The 12,051-nt window shown below is 45.2% G+C and overlaps 1 long non-coding RNA gene across 1 annotated transcript in view; it reads right to left on the bottom strand.

The window, feature by feature from the left end:
* The window catches only part of LOC110404039, a 41,948-nt gene extending 32,553 nt beyond the window's left edge, over window positions 1–9,395 (bottom strand). Inside the window, exon 1 of the long non-coding RNA XR_002442024.1 lies at window positions 9,290–9,395. This is a non-coding gene — a long non-coding RNA (uncharacterized LOC110404039). The remainder of the gene's footprint in view (window positions 1–9,289) is intronic.

Raw genomic sequence — 12,051 nt, 5'->3', positions numbered from 1 at the left:
CAATCTGTTACTGAGTTTTGTCGCAGTGAAAAGCAAAGCTGCAGAGGGGAAGCACTGCCCTAGGAGCATTGGTGTTAAGTACAACAGGGACCGCAGCCACTGAGATCCTCACTTGCACAGAGCACTGAAGTGTGGCCGCTAATTCCTCAAGGTTTGGTGGTTGCACATTTGCCCTGATTTCTTCTAATAGAGGTCAACGTGCCTGCATTTCAGGGAGCAATTGACTGAGACTGAATGAGGGATAGCTCATTTTTCCATATCAGATCAAATCCTTGATCATTCTCACTTAAGAGCAGAGCTGCTCAGTGATGCAGACCCCCAATTTTTTGTCAAACTCCCACAATGCACCATTTTACAGCATTTACACTGAGGCAGGCCAGCATGGCAAAGCAGTTCCCTGAAGCATAAGATTTGATTAACCTTGTTAGCTTGCCTTGCAGAGTTGCAAATGTTGTTAGACATCATGAAATTATCCAGCCCTATTTAAAATCCAACCAGAGTACTTGGCCTGCTGACCTCCCCCAGCAACACATTCCACAAGCAGAACTAGAGCAGCTCCCAGCCCTGATCCCAGCCAGCAGCAACTCTTTGCACTTCTCCTTTGAGAGTTCAGAGTGTTTCCTCTTTACCCTTTCCCCATTCAATCCAAAGCCATCTCTCTCCATCTCAGGCCTCAACAACCTGAGACGTCCCAGATCAGCTTTAAAAATAGAGACGCTACCTACACATCCCTAGTACTTAGAAGCAGGAAACTGGAGAACTGAGAGCATTATTCTTGTGAGCATAGAATGCCTTAGGTTGGAAAGGACCTTAAAGATCACCAGCTCCAACCCCCTGCTGTGTGCTGGATGCTCCTACCAGCTCAGGCTGCCCAGGGCCCCATCCAACCTGGGCTCAAATGCCTCCAGGGATGGGGCACCCACAGCTTCTCTGAGCAAAAACATCTCCCAGACTTGCATAGCATCATTACTGATGATGCTCAGCAAGCATAAGATTATATTTGCATGGACATCCAGGGAAATACATTATTATACATCACTTAAAGCATACAACATCTTTATTACCCAGTGTCCTGTCCACTACTTGCATTCAGTACTGACAGTCTCCTGGTCTGCCAGTCCAGATCAAGACCCAAGCAGGTGCTTCAGGAAACAAGGCAGCAGACCTTGTCCGATAGCTGAGAAGTTTATAGCCTAAAGACTACAAGTAGAGAAAGTAGCATTACGGCTGCAGGGGCTGACAGCACGCACAGTGGGATGGCTCCAAATGATGTGGAGGCGTTCCCTTCCCATCCTGCTGATTTTTACTCCATAAACCTTCCTGCTGGTTTGCAATGGATGCTCCTTTGGGCCCCTTTGGAGCCTGCCTGTTGCTTTCCCTGACTCACAACAACAATAAGCATTTAAAGTCCTTCTGTTGGAAGCACACACCGAATCAATTACAGCAACATCATCCTTCTTAATCAAGGTTAATTTCTGTGGGTAATGTTTTTCTCTGTTGGAATATTGTCGGATGTTTTTAGATCTCCAATTTTATATAAATTTAGCCTCTGAATTCTCAAGGAGAGAGTTGCTAAGGTAACCAGAGCCAGCCATATTGCTGTATGTTCTCCCCATGGAGCTTCATTAGGGCTAATCAGTCATTTCCAGGGTAATAGAATATGTCACTTCCAGAGATAAAGATACATCTTTCTATGGTGACAGAACACTTATTGAGCATGTTAACTCCTCACCTTCTTAAAAATCACTGACCCTCTCCTTATGTGATACCTGAGAGGTGAGGTTTAAGTCAACCCATAATGGGACAAAAACCAGAACAGAGCAAGTCCACAGATCTGGAGCATGCTGGCTTACAAGAGCAAAATAGGGTGGTTATGGGTGAGGATCCTTTCTTCTGGTAAGGGAGCCAAATCAACATTTGGATGCAAAGCCTGTGTTATGAACAAGTCTGACCTGCATGAACTGGAGGTTTAAAGTATTAGTGGCTACTTTGGAAGACTGTACAGAACAAACTACTGATACCAGTTCAATTCCTAAACACTCTATTCCCTAAAGCTTAGAAGCCTCCCTCATTTCAGACTGCTGGGAAAGTCAGTGCATTTTTTCAGCAGTCTTTGGTCAGAAAGACCCTGTTTTCCTAATTGTGACTACACAATTACCTATTAAAGATAACTTCAAAACACAAGTTTCACACTTGCACTGTCTTTCAAAATCCAGTTTTTCCTCAAGTTTCCAGTCAGTCCTAAGAGAGCCTCACCATGCCCTCTGCCAGTGTCTCCAGAAGACCTGATGTTCAAGTGAGTAGTCATGGAGCTCTCAATGCCTTCAAGCATGGTGCTGATCCACAGTTATCCACTCAGTAAAAATGATTTTATCCCCCATCTCCTTCTAAGCAATAGTATCAAGAGCAACTGAGAGCAAGATCCAACTTCACCTTACATAAAGAACTGACAAACAGCATTAATTAAACACATTTGCTGCAGATGCTGTGAGAAGCTTCTGCACAGCTCCTCGTGCATCTGCCTGCATATCCAGCAGGGCTCTGTGGCCCTGGCCACCACCCAAAAGCTGTGGTCATGAGACACCAAAAATCCAGAGGGAAAGCTTTCTCCCTTCCTCCTCCATTCATCTTTGGAGGTTCCTCCAATGCAGAACAATGTAGTTACACCTCATTGCTCCAGCTCTCCTGAACATCATGTCTATCTTGTTAAATAATGGATATAAAACTGCAGCCAGGAAGGACGGCATCTGTCAGCCAATACCATATTTATTGTTTTCCCTTGAAAGAGCTCTATTGTAATCCTGCAGCAGGTTCACTTACAGATGAACAGAAGCTTTAAATAAAGAGGCAGCATCTTTTGTGCTGAGGAAGCAAAGGCAGTTGGGGACTTACGTATGTTTTGTCAAGATATCTTGCTGTTAGCTTTTCTTATCCCATTAGTAAGTGTATAATTATGTGAATTTGAATAAGATTCATGACATTATAATGGCAATATGGTTTTAGAAGTGCACAGAAAAAGCAACATTTGCAGCACAGAGATATTTAATGGCCATCTGAGTAATAACTCAGCTTCTTCCGGCTGAAATTCACATTTCATGCAAGCATATGCAGAAATTCAGTGCAATCACCACACATTTACATCTAGCTTGAAGCTTGCTCTGTAAGATAGGTATGTAGGGCATGAACATGCATTTGAATGAGAAGAACAGCAGCACTGGTTGACATCTGAACAAAAAGCAAGGTGGGCAAGGTGTTTAATTTTGGTAGTTCTGGGGATACAACACTAAGGTTTTCCTCCCTCTCACAGCATTGTCTCTCTTGCCTCCTAAAAAATGGAATCTCCTAGAGTTGCTCTAAGATCTAGGTATGTTATCTTGTGGAAAAAAAAACATCTAGAAACACAACATCTCACTGCTCAGTATCCAGACTGCATTTGAAGGTCTGGACCCCTGCTCCCCTCCTGGCACAACAGTCACACTGCCCACAGCTGTGGTTGTTTCTGGGCAGGGCACCCATTTGTGATAATTGCTTTAAGCAAGCATCCTTCCTAAGCACAGACAAGGCACTGGCAGCATTCCCTTCACCATGGTTTAGGAAGGATGCACTGTTCCCTCAAATGACACCACTGCAAGCCTTTTATTTGCTGCCACCTGCCCCAGATTGTGAGGCTGGGCTGGCAAGCTGTGGGTGCAAGCTCAGTAATATCCCTTTCTTCCAGATTCCCAGAGGAGAAAACCAAAGAAAGCTGGAAGCATCTTCATCATCATTACCCATACTAATAAGAGTGCTTAGCATTCAGAGCTTGGCTGGTGTTGCAGCTGAAGTAACACAGCTCATCTCAAACAGAAAGGGCCCAGCAAGCTCACAGGGAGAAGCTCAGAGCCCAGGCTCCAGGGGAACACCTCTCCATTAGTAATCATTAAGCACTGAGGGAGGAAATTAGAAACAGAACCTGTTCTGCGTTAGTCATCTTTGTCAAAATCCCTGGTGCAGTACAATGGCTGCTCAGGTTTTCTTCAGCTTCTTTTCATCAGTCCTGCACTAACCTCCAGACAGGCGTGCAGCCCTGCAGATGGGGAAATCCTGGCACACTGCTCATAAAGCCATGGGGAACAGCTTCAAGACCTCCACTCTCCAGCAATGTCCCCGTTTGCAAATCAAAACACCTTTCCAACAAAGAAAACAGTAGAGCAATACAAAGGAAAATTAAGCCCCTGCAGAAAGTGTCTTCCTGGGCCTGAACATCTGCCTGAGTGCTTTGTGAAGCAGTGAGTGTTACTGTGAGCATCATTAGACTCAAAAGCATTGCAGGGGGAAGCTGCTTGATTTGGGAGCTCCAGGGAGAGTCTGTGATCAGAGCTAACATTTGAACTGTCGCCCTTTGGTGCGGGAAGATCTTTCTTCATACTCACCAATGCTTTCTTTCCCCTCTTGCTTAGAGCTCATTCCCAGAAGCCACTCAACATCCATGTTCCCCCCAGGATCTCCCTTCTCAGCCACCCTTGGACACCACACACCTTGGCTGCCTGCTAGGAGCCTTTGAAGCAAGGATTTCCAGGCACCCAGCTTCCCTCCCCTGCTAACATCTCATCTCCATTTAACTACAGGCTGCCTGCTGCTAAGCAGCTTTTACATCAGCCATAATGATAGCTGTTCTTCATAAGAAAGGAACATGGAAAGACATGCACTAAAAGTACAAGTTCTAAATACAACCCCTCCTCATTTCTACTCCCAGACCAACGCTTAACAAAGGCACTTGCAACAATAGAATATTCTTAAAGCTCAGTGCTGTGGAACAAGCAAAACCTATGATAATGATGAAGCTGACATCTATTATCTTTGCATTTATTGAAAGTTTTCTGCAGTTGGTTCAATGGAAAAAACTAAGTTCTTCAACTGTTATGCTTATATCAACTACAAGATATGGGGAAAAAACATGACACTCACGTGGCCCAAAAGCAAAGATAACAGCCAAATAACAGCAAAGTGTTTTGGGGGATTTGCTTCCCCCTCCCTTCACTGGAGGGAAAGGAACTAGCTTGTTCACTTTTCAGATGTGGAAGTAGAAAAGCATCGCACTTTCTGCAGCTCCACAGATCACAAATAAAGCTTCTTAGGCACTGTTGCTCAGCTGGAGACTATGAACAATTTACTGCTCCAGCTTTTGAGCATTCTTCATTCCTGCTGGAGTTAATATCATGCTGATAAGCACCCAGAAGTTTGAAAGCTTATGCAAAACTTGTCCAAATAAACCATCTGAAATCTGTGATCTGCAAGCCACAGCAGGAAAACAACATCCAAATCAGCCTCTCAGACCTTCCAGCACTTGTGCTTCTGGCTGGAATTAGGAAATGCAGTTACACAAACCAACAGATCGATCTTTTTCTCAAAGGCTCTGTATCTGAGGATGGAGAAAGTGCCACCTTAGGCCACCCTCTTGTGGCCCGGGATCATTTTGCAGTCACTCTGTCCTGCTGTCCCCTTCTCCATCACATTCCAGAAGCCTGAAGGCTTCTGCTCCCCTACGTGGGGAGTTACTGAACACATGACTTTGAACCCATATTGATCCTTTTTGATCCCTATGTGTTTTTATTTCTTTGCTGCTTGGGATTCGTGCTGCAAGGTGAACCTCGTGAGAAAATGCATCAGTGCTGGAAAATAAAGTTATATAGCAATCAACACAATGCTTGGGACATCAGAGTCCTAGGGTTAAAGAAGTCAAGCAGTAAAGAGCAAAGAACACGTGCTTCCTTCCAAGCACACACTGTGCCCTGCACCCAGCCCCACTGCACCAGTTCTATTAAGTTCAGAGGAGCTGACCTGCTCCCTGCCTGGGCTGGTGCCTGCTGACGAGCAGCCTTCTCAGCAACCTGTCACCTCGCAGAGCAGCAGCAGCAGCCTGGGGAAAGGCTGAGCTTTCTGCACTGTCAGAGCTCTTCAGCATTGCAGGGCACTGCTGAGCCTGGATGAGTCAGTTCAGTGACCTGATCTGACAGGATGGGGGAGGAAAAAAAAAAAAAGCAGTTTTCCAGTAGATCAGTGTCTCAGTCTAATCTGCCCTGAGAGGGTGAAAGGGAAATAGGGGGATGGTGCAAGTGGGAGCTGGTAGGGGAAGGTGATGGGCAGAGCATGGCTCTTGCTGGATGCAGCACCAAGTCACACCCTAAACCCCTCTCCACGTTTGTTCCTCTGGATGACAGAGCTCACACACATCCACATCCCCCCCATTACAGCTGCACCTTAAGTCAAAGGCCACCGTAAATTGGAATTTAGTGTAAGCAGCCTTTTATTCTTTTTATTTATACTTGTTTATACATTTTGCAGTGTACTAGCAACAGTCACGTTCTGCAAAGGATACATATTAGTGCAATGAAAGGGAGCAAACAAGGCACCAAGAGAAAAAGTATTTTCCAAGTCTAACTCTTCTTTTGCATCATCCATATTTATATAGGACAGAATCTGATTCCCTTTGCCAAGCACAGCTGATCTATACACTGCAAATATTCAACAGACTCTTGCTCAGCTGGGTTTCTCAGTCTTGCTGGAGTGCTTTTGTTTCATCTTTCTGCACCTTTGGAGAGAGAAAATATCACAGCTCAGGCTGGTGGGCAATTCTTAAAGGAAGAAAAAAACAAATATGCAATGAGTGCAATCCAGCAAAGATGTAGACAGACCTAAGGAATAAAAACAACAGTTGGATTTAGGTGCCAAGGACCAGGCAGTACTCAGATGGCAGCAACTAGTGGAATAAAGAGGAATGGATACCTGGCTCCCTTTGAAACAAAATTAAACTTTTGCCCAGAATAAGTGGAAGAACAAAAAGATGTTCTGTGCTGAATCATGTATTTCCTCTAGAGAACAGCAGCCCCAGCTACTCCTCACCTTCTGCTGCACGTCCCTTCATACTCCGCACGCACACTGCTTTCAAGATCTCCATAGTCTCAGACTAAACCTGAGCGACCAAGAAAGCAAAACCTGTTGCATGACCACACAGGGAGTGCGTGAACCCAGAACTGTCCCTGTCTCTCTCCTTTTGCTGCCTGTGTGATTTAAGTTCCCTCAGGCAACACCAACTTTGCTGCCTGGTTCGTCACAGACAGATAGATCTGCTTGTACAAGACACAGAGAGTTGCTCAGATAAAAATCTTTGTCAATACTTTGTCAGACTCATCTTGAACATACAAATAAATGCTCTCTTGCTGCCCTTTCCCAATACTTTGTATTAAGCACACATTGCTCTGTGCTTAAAGCTTATGAAACATGATTTTGCACTACCCAAACCTCCTTAAGAGGAGAGGGCTAAGTTAGCACTTCTAATGTGCTCCTGGTACAGCTGAGAGCCTGCACAGGTGGAGCAGAACCCAGTACTCATGGCCAGGATCCCAGCAACCCCAAGTGACAACTGCTGAGGGCAGCATCTCTGAAGAGCAGCAGATCCTGGATTTCCCTGCTCTAGGGGAAGCAGGGCAGCTTCACAGGGTGCTCTGCAGAACAGGAGCAGGTGTTACTTACTGCCCCAGATTCATTAGAAATCATTTGCTGAGCAGAGCTGTGCAGGTTATAATGAAATGCCCAGCTGACTGATTACAGCCAGCACATTTACAACAGCTGGTGAGATGTGGCAGAAGCTGTCCAGAGAGGAGCCACCGGGAAAACACGATCTAACTCTAGGCACCTTCCAACCAGCTCCATGTGCTGGTTGCAACAGAGGGGCTACCTGACACTGGTTACAGGTGTCTGAAGTGTGGTCAAGGGTTAAGCCAGGTTACCAGTCCAAGCCCTCAGACATCTCTTAAAGTCCCCCACCAACAGAAGCAGCATCACATATAAGCTGGTCAAGCCTAGATTTGACACAACACATGCTTTCTGCCTCCTCCAGCACAAAAGGAAGGCCCAGAGCTCCTGGAAAAGCAGACAGCACATTATTGACTGCCCAGTCCCAGGAGGATCACCTCTACCTGCCTCTGTCCTTAGGGAAATGCAACCTCTTAACAGGAAAGAAATATCGATGCTCAAGAGCTACAGCATATAAATAACTTTAGCAAAGGTCTTTGTTTTCTCCTCAGATTAGGTGCTTTCTGTGGTACTGATTTATCTCTTTGGTGAGGCTCATCCTCATTTTTCTTAGTTATTCCTGACACACTATAAGAGCTATCAAGGCTCTCATCTAAAAAGCTATTTCCCTCTGAAGAAAACAGTGGAACCTCAGCAAGCTTTGGCTCTATGGAAGGCAAGGGAAACCAAAAAGGAGTGAAAGAAAGGCTTCTCTGTGCCTCGTAGCCCTGGGTACCCAATGCAAACACAAGATCTGAACCTGTTTTCCAAAGCACAATAGCACTGAGTGAGCACAGGAGAAGCGTGGCCCTGATGCCATGGCCTGGCTCACCATAACCAGCAGAAAGGACAAGCATGGTGGCTGCCTGAATAGCCTAACAACGCATGTGCCCTGATGGCATGACAGGTAGGAGAACGCAGAATTGCTTCACCGATCCTAGGCTCTAGTTCTCCAGGCCAAAAATATCCATTCTCTGCTGCCACTTCGGTCTGATATTGCAACAGGTACACTGCAGGCAGCACAGAAAGCACACCACCACATCTCCCCAGCGCTTATTAATGTTTGCAAGCAGTGCTCTCAGATCAATAACCCCTTCCAAGGGTTTACACTTAGCAGCAGGTCATCATTTGATCTGTTAATGCAACTTCTACGGTTTCTCACTAGTGACAACAGAGGTAGAGAGAAACATGAGCTTCACAGTAGCTGTGACCAATGGGTTACCAAGAAAGAATAGCCAGAATAAGTGAATGAGTAATTTCATTAGGGCACACACTGAACATTGATTTTGTTCTCTGCAGGAGGAAGGGTACTTTCCAAGGAAAATGTCAAAACACAGCAAAATGAATTTAAGGAATAAAGTAGCCTGAAAATATGGATAAAGCTCCTAGGCTGACAGTGTTAAAACACTCTCTGACATTCATCCTGCCCACAGCCCACTCCCCCACCCCCTTTAGAGAAATAAGCTGCTCAAATCCCTACCTTACTACTTCAGTAGGTACTCCTAGGCCAACCTTTTGCCACACCGATGCTGCAACTCCTACACCTTCATTAAACTGTAGCCATAGCTATACATTTTCGACTCTTAGTAGTACTCAGAGCCTTTCTCCAGGCTTAATTCACCTCTTGCACAAGAGGAACACACCTAATACATTGGGCCCAAGCCCATAGAGGAACTCAGTATTGAGTGTGAAGTACTAACTCTATTTAAACCTAGAATTAATGGGAACAACTCACCAATGATACTGCCACCACACTCCCCACTCCTGCTAATGCTTCTTGGATCAAGGCCCTCAGAAGGCTACAAGTGCCCTTATCAGTCCTTAAAAGCACTGCCATGGGAACTGGCTTCCTCCCAGCTTAATTGAAGAAAGCTGGGGGACAGCATCTGAGATCCATTTGTAGCTACTGATCAGAGCAGATGGTTACATTGACCCTAATCAATACAATTAGGCACATATAGTGTCCAGAGGGGATGTGGGTGATATTTATCAGGAGGGAGATTTCAATAGGAAGTGAGAGAAAGGAACTATTTATTATAATGTGATCCCTTAAGTGCAGTTTCTGGTTAGAACTGCTAGGTTGGAGACCAGGAGTTGAAATATCTGTCCAGTGTTTGCCTAAAGTACATGAGAATCTCTCATATCTTTGTGCCTCAGTAATTCCTGAGGATGCACTGAAGTGCCCCAGCTGGATCTCGTGTGCATCTCGGAAATCTTGGATGCTACATAGTTAAGGGCAGAGCTGGAGAAGTTTTGGTCTGGTGACACCCAAATCAAATGATTTCTGTTTTGTCTTCCGTTTTCCTTGGAAAAGATGAAAGAAATATAAATAATACTAAGAAATGGCATTTCTTCAGTATTTGCCCTAAGTTTCATGACGCTGCTTTCATTTGTGAAGGCCTCTAGCCTACATTTGTTAAGTCCTAATTCATGAGCTATGGCTCTCATGCAGCTCATCAGTCAGTACACCAGCACCACTCACTGCCCTTGTGTAGATGCATGGGGCTGTGGGGACAATGCAAACCAGAGAGGGGAATGCAAATGTCCCAGCGCCCATCCCATCAGGTGAGGAGCATCTGCATAAGATGCTGAAGACCTAGGAAAACAACAGCATCCAACTGATGAATTCATTTTAATAACTGTAGTAGAATCTTTCAATCAGAGGAACTTTAAAATGTTGCGCACAGCTATATGCTACAGATGATGAAAGAAAACAAATCTTTGTAAGTGTTACTGTCTCTAAATGTTCATTGTTTACCTAGATCTTTAGGCAACTACATTTTTAGTGGAAGAAATTTCACAAAAATGTTTGGATAAGAAAGATTTTGGCCAGAGAGTATTTGGGCAAATAGTTCACCTTGGGAGAGCTGCTGGCTGACTTTCTCTGCATTCACTCTGCTGATAAGAAATAAGCTTTCATGGGCTCATTCACCACCTTAAAACCATATCCAGTCCTGCAGTGCTGGTGTGGAGCTGCGGGCCCAGGTGCAGCATAGGGTTAATGAGAAACCAGGCGGTAAAAGCAGTTCCAGCCCCTGCTTATCCCATCTGCTGAGCTGCAAGTCTGCTCCTAAGCTTTCCTAGCACAGCTTGTTGCTGTATGTGCCCTTATATTAAAGCAGAGCTCTTTATCTTCCAAGTGAATTTTTGTAGAACCGCTGGAAATAGTGATGCTCCAAGCTGCACTGTTGAGATAAAGGCCTGGGGCTGAGCTTCTTGCAAATGTAGTCAGAGTGCTTCACCACCTTGCACATGCACAGAGTGCCCCTAAACTGTGTGCCAAGGGAGGACATCAAGTAAAGAGCCTCCAGGTGGAATGGATATGATCTTCTGATGCAAGTTTGTTCTATGTGGTGGATGCCCTGTCCTTGGAGATACCCAAGGTCAGGCTGGATGGGGCTCTGAGCACCTGATCAGCTGTAGGTGTCCCTGTTCAGAGCAGGGGGGTTGGACCAGATGTGCTTTAAAGGTCCCTTCCAACTCAAAAGATTCTATGGTTCTATGAAGAGGCTTATCTTTGGTGAGATCCACATTTTTCTGCACATTTTTTCCCCATCTTATACCCATACCTTCTGGTTTGTTCCTAGTATAATGACTGCAAATGGTGGCTTTTCTTCTCCCAGCTAAGTATTCCACTTAATCTAATAAGACGTGGATTGCGTTTAATTGTTTATCTGAACTGAAGCTGTAAACTGTTGGAATGACTCATCCATTGATATTCAAGGTGAGTGCTGCTTTCATGTTACCCTGCTTCAAGGGATGTGCGTGTTAATTTAATGAATCAATAATTACCGCTCATAAAACGCTCTGAAGGCATAAAATGGCACACCGCTACTTACCAAGCCATTGTTTTCAGCTGTTTCATCTAATCCAGTGTCGAGCACCAGGATTTACACCTGGAAGGAAGGTGCTGCTCTGCAGTTTGGTTTTGCTGCCCTACGCAGGCAGCGATGTGCTGGAGCTCCGTTACAAGAGGCAGGAGAGCAGCACTCGGCAGCAACACGCAGACCTGCTCCCATGGAGCATTTTGCCAACCCAACTTGCAAATAATGTCTCTGAGGCCCAACAGTTTCTACAAAAAGCCCAATTATGGTTCAGCACGGTACGGGGTATTTGGGCAGCTGAGCATCTCCCTCCCTTGCCCTGCTCACTTGGTGCCGGGGCCCCTCTGTGTCTTGAACAATTCCTCGTGTGAAAAAGGCCACAGAGTAATTGCTGGGAACATGTGGATTGAATGACTAAAGCCCCATTGAACTGACAGGAATTTCGCCTTTCATTTCAGTGTGGCCAGGGTTTAACCACAAGAAAAGAGGGGAAAGTTTCTAAGATTTCATTCAGTTTGGATAAGTACCAACAGTTTGTTTGGTTATCCTAGAGCCTTTTATCTGCAGTAAATACCCAAAGAAAAGGCCTTTGAGCAGACAGATTGAGAGGGCGTTAAATAAGCTGTTACCCTTTTGCTTATTCTGAGTGCAAGTAGCCAGTGTTCATTGACGG

This window comes from Numida meleagris, chromosome 9 (assembly GCF_002078875.1).
Source record: "Numida meleagris isolate 19003 breed g44 Domestic line chromosome 9, NumMel1.0, whole genome shotgun sequence".
Classification (NCBI taxonomy): Eukaryota; Metazoa; Chordata; class Aves; order Galliformes; family Numididae; genus Numida; species Numida meleagris.
Note: the sequence above shows the minus strand (reverse complement) of the source record. Positions and strands in the feature narration are given on the sequence as shown.